The sequence below is a fragment of the Montipora foliosa genome, chromosome 14 (assembly GCF_036669935.1).
Source record: "Montipora foliosa isolate CH-2021 chromosome 14, ASM3666993v2, whole genome shotgun sequence".
Taxonomy (NCBI): domain Eukaryota; kingdom Metazoa; phylum Cnidaria; class Anthozoa; order Scleractinia; family Acroporidae; genus Montipora; species Montipora foliosa.
In genome coordinates, this window is record NC_090882.1 from 14,107,848 (window position 1) to 14,121,411 (window position 13,564).

The 13,564-nt window shown below is 40.4% G+C and overlaps 1 protein-coding gene across 1 annotated transcript in view; it reads right to left on the reverse strand.

Annotated features, from left to right (window-relative positions):
• The window catches only part of LOC137985234 (WD repeat and HMG-box DNA-binding protein 1-like), a 6,436-nt gene extending 6,347 nt beyond the window's left edge, over positions 1-89 (reverse strand). The window contains exon 1 of the mRNA XM_068832787.1: positions 1-89. This exon is cut by the window's left edge and continues 66 nt beyond it. The gene's annotated coding sequence lies outside the window, so the exon portion shown is untranslated.
• Between the last annotated feature and the right edge of the window lie 13,475 nt (positions 90-13,564).

The following is a 13,564-nucleotide window of genomic DNA, read 5'->3' on the forward strand; positions in this document are numbered from 1 at the left end:
GCTGATTTTCTACTTCGACTGCCGATCCTGAAGGGGTTGGAGCGACCTTGGCTGGAGCTAAAACTTGGTGCGGGAGAAGATGGTGGCCTTGGCTTCATAACACGATTAGATCTCGAGTTCTTCTCTCCAAGATGTCGACTGTCTAGATTTGCCAGACCTTTCCTTTCTGAAAAAAAAGAGTAGTTTCGAACCGGCAAAACCAATCATTCTGTGAGTAATTACATGATGGAATACATATCATTCACGTGTTAAATGTAAATTTATTGTAAAATGGCAAATGTAATAAATAAATCACTGAAAGATATTATATAGGGGCCTTAATAATACAGTAATCAGTATACGGCGACGAAACGTCAACTCAAAATAACTTTGCTTTATCACAAGACCATCTTGTTCACGTCCTACAATGTGGGCGAAGTATCCCAAAAATAAATTGGTACGGAACGAGCGCTTTCAGAGACTGAAATATTACCTGTTGCATGCTCATGTTATCGTCAACATTTCAAATTTTGTGATTTCATGTCATCGCTATGCAGAGGACCGCTAAGATACTTGCTAAAATCCGTGCTGCGCGTGCTGCACGATTATTGATTCTCTTTTAACCAATGATATCATTGTTTTGTGGCGTCGTTGTTGCCGTCGCTGTAGCTTTTTCGTAAACTCCCTATTACTTGTCCAATCAAAACACCGCGGTTAATCGAATGAGCCAATCACGACGCAAAGCAAAATCATGCAGCCGAAACAAAGGGCGGGAAAAAAATGCAAGTAATTCACAATTCCTCTTGCTTTTGCTCCTTATTGGCCAACATGTGAGGGTAAATTTTGGCGCCAAAACCGAAGTGAAGCAATTCAAACCCAAAGTAACTGCCAATGATTTACTTAATTGAAAACCACTTTCGTCGCGTCTTGGACTAAGCTAGGGTTTTTTCCGGATCCCTTGCAACTGATTCAGTTGCTTCCTTACTGCGATCATTTTTCGGTTAGAAATTCAAAACAACTCTCTTACATAAAACAGAACCCCAAAATATCGGAGTATTCCACTTCACCAACCTAAAAGCCAAACCATGCCACAGAACATACATTTGCTGCTCGGATCAGGTAGTGGCAACTAAACACTGATTTTCGTTGGCAACGAAAGAACAAGACCATGCACTGTCTTGAATAGATGATACATTATATATATTTCTATTCAACTGCGGAAAGAAGCATTAGCTTTATCGCAGTTACGCAAGGTATTGCACGAGTTTATTACGGGTTTATTGCAATCTCACAAAATGCCCAGCCCTCAAAGGACTTGATAGCTCAATATGCAATTTTTACGATGGCGTCATTTGACTACAACTACCACAATTCAGTTAGTTTTTCTTTTCATATTTAAATTTTGTATTCCCAGTGGGGTAAAAATAACAATAGCTCTAATTAACATGAGACAAGCGAAACCTGAAGGATTCTGGTACTTGTAGTCATATGGCGTCACCATGCAAATGTATTTGTAGAGCACTGGACCAGTATCACAGAGGTCATGGGTTCGAATCCACTTCGAGCCTGAATTTCCCAGGTTTTTCTTTCGTTAATGCTGAAATAACGTTCATGATAACTGCAATGATTTAAAAATTCTAACATCATCGTGAAAGTCGTGTACCTTCTCTACTTGACATCTCTGAGTCCTCTTCCATATCATCTTCCATTATTTCATTCTCTTCCATCTCTTCTTCTTCTTCCTCGTCCTCTTCTTCAACCTGTTCTGTTTGTCTTGACACAGTCCGACCAGATCGCCCATGCCTCTTTGGTTGCGATACCTTATGACCTCGTCTGACTGCCTGACCAGACTGCTGCAAATCGTCATCCTCTAGGCCGGCCTTTTTGCGCGCTAAGGTATCAAGCCGATTTGCCAGGTTCATTCGACGAGTGAGTGCTGCATACTTTATGGCTAAGCTTACCTATGAATTAAAAAGGAACTGAACTTCAACGCTTAAAGATTACCAAGGAATTACATCAAGTTCTGCCCGGAGGGGAATAACTTTCTCAAGATTTTTTAATCGCCTTCGGAAATTTATTAATGAAAGGACGTCTTTTTAGCAGCCGTACTTAAAGGCGACGAAACGGTAAAATTTAAAGCTTGAAGATTTTAGTACTGTATATAGAAAGAAGAACTTCAAATGAAGACAACAACGATACGAAACAAACCTTGAAAGCTGGAAGAACGCAACCAGTTGGCTTCTACAAAGTGTGGTGCACTTGAATTCGGAAGTGCCATAGACAAATATCGTATTTGGTGTTAGGGTTACGGACTAGAATCCGGATTGAATCCATGTTTGAATCCAGATTTGATTTGAAGCCGAAACATCCACATCCCCCTTTTATCACTGGGCCACGACTACACGTTTGAGCGAGTGAGGAATGGAGGAGTGAAACAGGAGAGAGACAAAAATTGTCTACCCTCACTCCACCATTTTCCACTCGCTTCACTCTGGGCACATCTACAACTCTATTGCAGTCTATAAACCATTTCCATTTTCAATTTAAAGCTGAAACATTTCAATTGTTAAGCAATCTTGCCTGCGTCTTCATCCTCCACCCAAAACGAAGTATCCCGAAATGAAGACTTTCCCAAACAGTTTCAAACGTGACGAATTGGAACCCTTATTTCTTTTTGTCCCAAGACTGAAGAAGATGGACACTTTTGAAAGAGGTACTCCTCGTTGGTTCTAGTCCCAATCGGGGAACCCATCTACGATCATGGAACTAACGCACGTGAAATCCCAGGTTTCGGGCGTTTTTACCACTTTTGAGCGTTTAACAGAGGATGAATTTTGGTACGGCATGCGAACTTGAATCTCGCAAACTCACTACTTACAGAATGTGCATCTGGTAGCAACTCGCACAGCTCAACAGCCCGGAATTCTCTATCACTTTTGCATGCCAGCTGAATGATAAAGAGGAAGATAAGAAACAAATAAATGACCACAGTCAAGGCAATTGTTGGCTATAAATCACTCTACAATCCAGCGAAACGTACAGCAAAGAGCTTCATGATTCCCTGAATCTGTTCTGTCTTGATACGCGATGCTGATTCATCAAATAACTCACTGCCTTCTTCGTCAACTCCAAAGAGAAGTTCTGATCGAGTGTATGCTTCCTGTGATATAAAACAGACAAGGTTAGCTCATAGGCAGGGATCATGGATGGCGCAGTGGTGAGAGCATTCGCCTCCTACCACTGCTCCATTCGCAGATTTGGCGTCACTTGTGGGTTGAGTTTGTTTGTTCTCTACTGTGCTTCCAGAGGTTTACAAAGGCGTTACTTTCTTCTCAGTTAATTTAAGACCGCAAGGGTTGGTCTGGCCAAACGTAATGCTTCTGAGCGCCGCCATCTTTAGAACTATTGACGAGTCAAATATGAACTCCCTCAGTCCTAGGGTGCTTACCATTTAGCCAAATAATCCGGATGGAATGATCGTTGCATAAAGGTAAGCGATTTTCCGAATTTAATGACCAGCCGGGTGAGAATGGCGCTTACCATCTACAACCCGGCAATTCAACCCGCATAGTTACTCGATCTTGTGACAAAGGGCCTGGAAACGGAAAGATTATCGTAAATGGTAAGGCATTTCCCGAATTCCATTCCCAACGGGAAAAGAGGACTACTTCCAGAGGTTGTCCACAATTTCCGAAAACATTTTCCGGAAAATTGCCTTTCCATTTGACCTTAAACCGAAATTTCCGGATTTTTTGGCTAAATGGTAAGCATCCCTAGAATTCTATATGTCTCCAGGAGCCCGTTTCTCGAAGGTCCCGAAACTTTACAGGCCATTTTCGGGTGTCACTTTCCTTTTGTATCTGAAGTTTGACGACGTAAATTCACTCCGTTCTAGAGTCAACAACGGAGAGAATTTACGTCGTCAAACTTCAGATTTATTTTCTTTCTGTTACCTTGAAAACATGTTAAAAGTTCGGCTTTGCAAAACAAGCGGTTGACAGTTTCACAAATGGCTTTTCGGACCCGAAAAGTTATCGGGACTTTCGAGAAACGGGCCACAGAGCCCTTCGTTTTCTCGTGCGAAGGCCCCACAGCGCTAAAAGAAACGATGGGATCTGGGAAGGAGAATGGCCGAAACACTTGTCGCAATCTTTGTCTAACCAAATTAGCGCTCACTCAACTACTCTTTCCCGATAAGACGAATTTGAACCCACGACCCGGTTCCGCAGAGTGGCCCGACGCTCAACCGAGCCAAGCGGTCGGTTTTCGAATCCTTCCATTGTATACCGAGTAATGTTACTGACGCATAAGATCCGATGTGCTTAATTAACATGATTTCTCTATTGTTAGTCGGATTATACAAGTTAAACAACCTTTTGTTAGAACTAGGCGACAGTGTAGCCCAGTTGTTAGGGCGCTTGCCTTGAGATCCAAAGATCCCGGGTTCAAGAGCCGCTCTGACCACTTGCCGAATTTGTTCCTGGTAGTACCTGGTTCAACTTCCCAGCTCCACTTGTAAATAGCCAACTGGTTTGCCACCGGCCAGTTGGGATTCTTAACAGTTGTTGTTGTTTTTCTGCTCCATCATTTCGTTGATTGTGGTTCATTGGCCCTAATTTTTTTGGGTGTTTCATTAAAAAGCCCTTGAACTTTTTTAAATCTTCCTTTTGCAACTTTCTTTACATTCAGCTTTGAGACTTACCTCTAGCTGCCCTTTCTCTGTGGTTAATTCACACAAGGGGAGTTGCAACGGCAATAAAACAAGCACAGGGCGCGGCAATGTTAGTGGGTACGTCGAACCCTCTCACTAAATACACCTCAACAGAATAAAAATCATAATAAATAATTAGTCGCGTCCGGCATACAGATAACAAATCAAGATTCAGAAGAACTCCAAGAACTCCAAGTTACAGATAGCCTCCTGCGCAGACTCTTTTTTGGTCTGCGCAGGAGGTTACAGTAAGTCTTATCCCAAGTCAACAACGAACAGCGCTCACCCGAAAGATCTTTAGCCGAACGTAAACAAGGGGCAAGAAAAGGCATTCTCAATGATAGACCAGATCAGTGAACCCTTGCTGAGACAAATTGCAGTCTTTACTTCTCTTTAACTCGACTTGTGCTTTATCGAGCAAGCGCAAGTTGTAAATCAGCAAGATCCGACGAAGATGCCAAACAATCATGAGTCGACAATCGGCAACCATGGTAGAGGAATGAGGAGTACGAAACTGAACGGAAACGGGGATACATGTAAAAGCAGACTTCCATTCATGCATTTAGGGACAACAACAGGACACGAAGTTCCTTAGACAGGACAACATCCGAGGGTCAGTGAGCCTAACAGAGAATCGACTACACAACAGACAGACCACAACCCCGGGAATTCCATGCCTTCCTTTTTTCTTCACAACATTGTTGGCTTGCTCTTTCTCGGGTCCTCCAGAGGACTCATTATAGAGCACCATATCCCGACATTCTCAATAGGGGTAGCTCTTCATTTCATGATTTAATTTAAAAAAAAAAACTCGTTCTGACAAGGGACCACCAGTGAAAATGACAGCTCTTGATTTTTTTCATACGTTCCGTAACATGCCTTTTGAACACGATTTAGTTCTCATTAGATTGGGTATCAAAAAAGTTAAGAGGTTTCACGATTTCCTACACTACGCTTAGCGATTGGTGGAAAAATACCACGCCACATTGTCAGCCAATCACAGGAAGTAAACCCAAGTGTGACTACCTTGCACTCGTTTTCCCGCTCTTTGCGCCGACTGCGTGTAGCTGCTTTGTTTCACGATTAGTTCATTTGATTATCTGTTTTTATTGGCCAAAGAAACTACTTTACTTTCGGTCTTGCAGTACTCAATGAAAAATAATAAGACCATCGCGAAAGATAATAAAACACAAACTTTCCTATATTTTATCTGACCTGTATAAAAACAGAAGTGATGCGGGACTTACCTTATTTGCTGACTTTCCTCGTCCAAACCAACAACCCAGTAATTATTGGACTTATTTTTCAACTGAAAAAAAAAAATTGAAACGACAGTAAACGCCCAGATCAAATGCCGAACTATTCATAAGCAGAGCTCTGGATCGACTGCACTTGCCACATCTCTATTACCACGTGTCACCATGAAGGCAAATGATTATTTCTTTGAATGCTTGTGCTACTTTCAAATGATACTGACAAATTTTCCACCGGTCGAAAAATCTGACCGCGTATTGTGTTCACACCGAAACGTGCAACGTCGTAAAAAAGACTTGATCTGTTAAAGTGTTCACACTGCAAAGGATCAAGGTTTGGACAGCTGGGGCTAAGAATTTGTCCTCGACGTAAGCGGTCACAATTTCGAAGACATGGCGTAGCCTTACTCGCTTAATTTCTCTGGTAAGGGCGTTATAAGGGAATCTTGTTGTTGACATTTTGTTTCATTAACATACGAGTTTGCTCACAGAAGACATTATGCTACTTACAGATTGACTTCAAAAAATAAAAGAACTTGTTAAGTACTGTTCAAATAAACGAGCAGGAGTGTTTTGTCCAGTTTAAAATCATGAAGGAAAGACGAGTGGTGTTAGACCAGATAAAACACGACATGCCAGTTTATTGAACGGCTTCAAAAATATTACTGACACAAAAAGTGGGTCCAGAAGTTCAGACAATGGTGCAAAATGTGAGAGGAAGATATTAGCATGCAAGAAAAACACAACACGCTTCATTCCAAATCTTTGTATAAAGAATTTTAAAGAGGAGTGTTTAATAGGGTCTACAGCTCATGCATGTGACGTCTTAGCGGTTTTTTGATAGGCTGTTTCGCTCATGAATTATTAATACCCTTTTGAAACCTTGTAAAATCTAAAACTGTGACTCTTCCAGGTGAGAGGGAGAGGGTAAACAACTCCTACATGCATTCTGTCTAATGCTCGAGACATGGTTATTGCCGTAAACCAGGATGGAAACCTATAAGATTTGATACCTCTTAACCAACCGTTAGCAGTAACCAGGCTTCAAGCAACTGGCCCCTGGATAAGATCTCAACAACGTGGTGGCTGCTACAGACACTGCATTCGCAAGGTGTTGTTGTAGTCTGAACTCATTTTGACAAAAATAATGTTGAGGGGGTGAGAATTTTATTCATGACCCATTCTTGACCGTTCACTTACATGATACGGATATTTGCTCTTTCTCCTTGTAATTGTCCAACCACAGTTTTACGTTTTGTATTCATCACCCAGCCAACAATGGAATGTTCTGCAGCAGTCTCTTTGGTGTTCTGCAAATCAATCGCGTACAAAATGTGATTTGTCACATGTGAGTTGTGAAGTCATTTTGTTCACAAGCAACCATGAACACCTCTTGTGGGTATTATGGAGACAACTGAGGAAAGCTGTGCTGCCTGCTATAACAAGAATGATAAACTGTCAGGCACATCACCAAGAACTTCTTTGGGATTGAAGATTGCCAGAATTCTGTAGCATGGATCAGGGCATGGGCCTGCCAAGGACTTTTATTATATTATTTGTAAACGCTAAAGACCATAGAGTAGATGCTGTGAAGCCACAAAGATCCTCCGGTAAACAAGGCCCAAGTTTCCAATAAGCTTTTTCAAAGCTTGCCTTCACGTCAATCAAGGATGCACGTATTGGGATGGCAAATTTCAAGCTTGTGCTCTGTCGTGGTTTGAAATTTGCCATCCCAAAACACGCATCTTCAATTGACATAAAGGTCGGCTTTGAAAAAGCTTATTGGAAACTTGAGCCTCGTTTACCCAAGGATCTTTGTGACTTCACAGCATCTAATAATAACAACAATAATAATATCATCATTATTATTGTTACTATCATTAGCAAGAAAATTATGAACTGATTTGTTGTGATGAGATGATTTTACGCATTGCTGCATTGCTGGGATCAGCAAGGAAACTAAGAAAAGTATTGGAAATGTAAAGAACAGGGAAAAGAATCATTTTGGTGTTCATTGGCAACTTGTTGTTGCCTGACACCACAATTTTACCAGCTGTTAAAAACTTAAGCTGAGAAGTATGACTATGAAATAATAATAATAATAATAATAATAATAATAATAATATCATTATTATTATTGTTACTATCATTAGCAAGAAAATTATGAACTGATTTGTTGCGATGAGATGATTTTACGAAACTATTATGCTAATTAAAGACGTTCATTTAAAGTGCCCCTGTGATTAAAAAAAATCACTTCCTTTTTTCTTCAGATTTTGAAAGTGTGTTTGCTTAACACCTGACTGGATTTCACGGTCCGCCATTATTCACGTTCAAAGCTGACCGATTGGACCTCAGAGGGTGGGATTCAGGAAAAGTGACATCAAAGGCTCACTAGCTTAAAATGTCAGCGTGTGAATGCAGAACGCAAGTTTAAAAGTCTGAAAGCCTGAAACTCTGGCGTACACACGCATTGCATTTTAAACTAGTGAGTCTTTGACACCATTTTCTCCTGGATCCAACTCTCTCAAGATCTTAAAGTTAGTAATGGTGGACCACTTAATAACAAAAATTCCAGTTAAAATAAACAGGTGTCATTTTGAAATCAAGGCTTAAGACTTTGGTTGCTTGGTGTTTAGTTAACATAGTTTTGAAATCCAAAGGAACATAAGAATTGATTTTTTTGGTCACAGGGGCACTCAAATCTAATACTCTGCTGTGTTTATTATGACATGCAGCTGATCAAGGTTTTGAAGTTTGAACACAATATTTTTACTTTGGTCTAAGATTCTTACCTTTCGAAAGAACACACCTGAGAAAAAAAATTGTAATTTACTACTCTGAGAATTTACTTCCCAAGTACCAGTTCAGGTACATACAATAAAATAATTAAGTGAAGCTATGATCTTCGCAGTTATGAGAGCAATTTTTGCAATTGCGTATAGAGAAGCCTGAAAACTTCAGGACTTCAACGGGGTTTGAACCCGTGACCTCGCGATTCCGGTGCGACACTCTAACCAACTGAGCTATGAAGCATAATTGTCGAAGAATGAAAAGAAAAACCTTCCAGCATAGAGTAGCTGAACCATCCTAAGAAAATGTACCTTAACTTCCTGTTCTTGTGGAGAGTTCATTTTGCCAACAAAAATTAAATAAACCAATAATAATAAAATTAATAGTTATGCATGCTGTCAATCAATTCCTATGCATAAGTTTAGCAAAAGTGCAACTTATTTAACTACACCTGACCTGAAGCTGCTGGATGGATGAAGTCTACTTAAAATTAATGATACTTTGGCATCATTATAGATCTGGCCCGGGTTGCTCGAAGCATGGTTAGCGCTAACCACCATTAAATACCATGGAAACCTTCAGGTTTTGATGTCTCTTAACCAACGGTTAGCGCTAACCAGGCTTTGAGCAATCGGCCCCCTGCAGAATAGACCTGGGTGACACCTACCCGTAGGTTTTGTAATTTTTGTGGCATGTTGAAAAACAAATTTAGGGTGAAAAGTCGGGATAATTTTGTTAAAAGATACTGTGCAAAAAATATAAGACTATCTTTAGTCTCAAAGCCAATTACATGTAAGCGAACAATCCATGTATTTAGGAGGCTCGGAAGGGTTTTCCATTGAACTCAACACCTAAAACACCCAATATTGCCATACTTAAGCTGCTTGCACTGGCACTGCATGACTGGAAATAAAAATGTGACCCGAAATAGATAAAAGTGGAAATGAAGTTCTGTTACAATTGTGCTGCGCAATAAAAATTATCTCAGAACGTAGCTCAGTGACCTTAATCCCAATCTTTTTTTAACACCAGAAAGATTTGTTTCTTTGCATTCTTCAAGAAAATCAAAAAGAAATATATTCAGAGGATTGTTTTCTTTTCATGTAACAAGTTCAGTGCTTTAATGGATAACATGAATTTTTCTCATACAACATACAAGCCAGAGAATTACGACGAATTTAACGGGGTTTTCGAAATTTGAAAAAAAAAAACACAATTTCACTGAACATAGTTTTCAAATTTTTCAAAAACTAAATTTTAGACGGTCTTTAAAACAGTGTTGTAACGTTGGCATGGCAACAGTTGAGGCCTTACTATACAGCCACCGGCCCTTACAAAATTGTAGTACGTTTCTCTACTGAAAGGACGGTCAGTGTTTAATCCTCCTCCATTGAAAACCCACTGTTACATGTGGAAAACCCTTTCGAATCTCGTAATGTCCATAATTAAATTCAGCTCATATTTGAAACAAGCTTTCCTTGTGTACCTGTAGCTTCTCCGTTTTGACACTCGGCGGCATTAGATTCCAATTACTTTTTGACGATTTTTAACTTTAAAGAAGTCAATAACTTTAAATTAATATACCTTGCACTTTCCCAAATACCTCGAAGTCCACAGAGAACAGTGTACGGGCAGCCATGTTGTTTATTTACTGACCACAGTAGATCGTTTATGTATCAAAACACAGATTATCGTATTCGTCCCAAGCCCAGTGGCCTGTTTCCCAAAAGTCCCGAAACTTTTCGGGCCTATTTCGGGTGCCACAATTCCCTTTATATCTTCGCAACGGCGGGGTTCTAAGCCATCAAACTTCGCAATCCTCTTTGTTTTTCTTACATCAAAGACATGTTAAAGGATTAGCTTTTCAAACTAAGCAGATTGCACTTTGACGACTGGCTTTTCGGTCCCGAAAAGTTATCGGGACTTTCGATAAACAGGCTCCAGGGGCCTGTTTCTCGAACGTCCCGAAAACTTTTCGGGCCCGAAAAACCATCTGTAAAATTGCCAACCGCTTGTTTTGGAAAGCCGATATTTTAAAATGCTTTCAAGGTAACAAAAAGAAAATGAACTGTGAAGTTTGACGAATTAAATGTTCTCCGTTATTGAGTTACAAAACGAATTGTGACACCCGAAAATGGCCCGTAAAGTTTCGGGACTTTCGAGAAATGGGCCCCAGGGCACTTCATTGTTTCCGTGTGCAATTTCTGTAGCAGACTAACTTTTCGTAAGCTCGGTAAATTATATCCTTGTCACAAGAAATATAAGGAATGAAAAAAGGTAAGGGCTCTGTGGACAATTGAAACGACAATAACTTCACCATTAAAAGTGAATCGTTCAACTGTTCAAAGCTGGCCAAAAGCTTGTATATTTACTGTTATTTTGACGAGCTCAGAGCGTGAAACCACACAACCAAAAATATCATATTATTTTTAACCTGTCGGTATTATTACCTTAATGCATCTTACAAGTGACTAAGGGGAAAATTACATTGCACACAATGTCATTACCTGTCCCTAACCCATATCTTACACGAAAGAGATTGATCAGTCATGTTTACTCAGGGACCACTGGGATCGGCATCAAGGCGAGCCACTGATAGTTCAGCGACTGGCAGTCAGTTCATCAGTCAGCCAGTCATTTAATTATTCGTTTATTTGCTACTGTGATTAGTTTGTCCTTTGTTGGCTAGTTCAAGTGGCTCATCAATCAGTCAGTCATTCAGTCTGTTAGTCTGCCATTTAAGTCAGTCAGTCCAGTTCAACTGTACTGTCAGTGAAGTCAGTGTAGTCAGTGTATCAGTTAATCATTTAGTCCGACAGTCAGTTACTCAATCAGCCAGTCAAGTCAGGTTGTCAGTCTGTCTTTCAGTCAGTCAATCAGACAGTCAGCCAGTCACTCTAAATGTTCGTCTCAGTCAAATGGAATGTTCGTCTCAGTCAAATGGTGTGTTACAGCTGTAATGCGCCGATCAACTCGAAAGTTCAACATTCCCCCCCCCCCCCCCCCGGGCATTTGAACTTTTGAAGATCGGATCGTTCAAATTCCCGCCCCATTGGGCCAAAATGGTGTTTAAATGCCCTACTAAAGAACAATCGTCGTTGGCTCCTCCTGTCTTTAATAAAGACCTTTTGAAGACCTTTTTTGTAAGCCAATCGCTCACAAATGCTACATCTCTTCCTTTAAACACTTCCATCTCGGACAAACATGCGTTTTATAGCTGTATTAGCGACTTCGGCGCCCGAAAAAAAATTTGAAACCTGACACTTCCGGTTCAATTTTCCCCACCCCACGCAGGCAAAAGTCAAATTCCCCACTCCCCGGGCACAGAAGATAGTCAAGTGCCCAGGGTTTGCCTGGGGGTGGGGGGATGTTGAAGTTTCTATTTGATCGGCGCATAAGTCAGTCAGGCAGGTGGTGGATTAGCCAGTCATTCAGTTACGGAGCCTGTTAGTCAAATAATCAGGCAGTTTGCCAATCCCCCATTTAGGCTAGTCAAGTGAGTCAGTGAGTCAATCTGCAATATGTCTGTCAATAATTATTGGTCGGTCGGTTAGTGAGTCGATCAGTATTTCACTGTTTTGATCAGTCTCCCTGTGTTTCATTCATTCATTTATTATTGTTCGTTGCTTTATTCATTCCTTTTTAAAGTCAGTTCAGTACGGTCAGTCGTTTCATTAAATACATTGTAATTATAGTCAAAGTTCTTCCTCCTTTGTTGAGTCTGTCAGCCAGCCATTTGTTCTTTTGCTCATGACATCCCACCTTTTTAGTCTGCGTTGACACATTTCACCCAAGCTATGGTATGTATCATGATTTTCAAACAGTGTCAAGACACTAATTGAAACCAAAATCCTGTCTGGACACAAAATTGAATGCGCGATTTCTTAATATTTCTCTTTTTGTGGCATTCACTTTTTCTTTTCCAGTCTTGTTTCCAATGGTCTTTTCATTGATATCAGTGAGAAAGCAAACTATGTTCCCATCATGATGAACTTCTCAGCTCAGACAAGCAGTCAGATAACTCAAGAAATGATTGAGGTTAAGCTTCTGAAGATGTGACAAGAACATTCTTGAGTCTTCTTGCAAGTAAGACTATACTGTCCCATTTCACGACAAGAGGAACGTTTCTTCTGTAGTGTGTGTTCTTATGTAAGCGCTTCACTTTTATTGGTCTTTTTCTGTTCTTTTCTAAGCTGTTCCTAAGGAACATTTAATAACAGTTCTCTTTTTTGTCTCCTCCTTTTTTGCTGCTATTACTTTTTTTCGTAGGTTAATAAAGGAACTGCTAGTCATAGCATAACAATATGTCGGCATACCTGATGGTACTGATCTACTAAAAACTTATTACAGGAAAAGCACACTGGGCACTTGCCGGATACGAAAACCCAAAACGCTGCGGGAGTCAGGGAACGTATTCTCCAAACCTTATGCAAGTGCCACTACCCTATGGAGGCTAAGGTGAAAAGATAACAAAAAAGCAGGCGAAGAAAGCTGAACCTAGACTGATTCAAATCCCTAACGGTTCACTACTCGTACGACAAATTATCGATAATCCCCACCAGACAACCGGACCCAGTCCTCTAGTCCGTGCCGGGAAAATATCCATTAATTTCTGCCAATTTCGCAGGCTACAACTGTCAGAAATATCATAATATTACGACCATAAACCACGAAAGACAAGACCAACTTTATACGATTTTTTATTTATTATATACTCAGCAAGATTACTTCATCGCTGTGTTCCCATAGCAACTTCCGTATTGCATTCTATAACCTCCATTGCATTCTTTAACTTATTTGTGCATTCGTCATTGACCAATCAGAAACG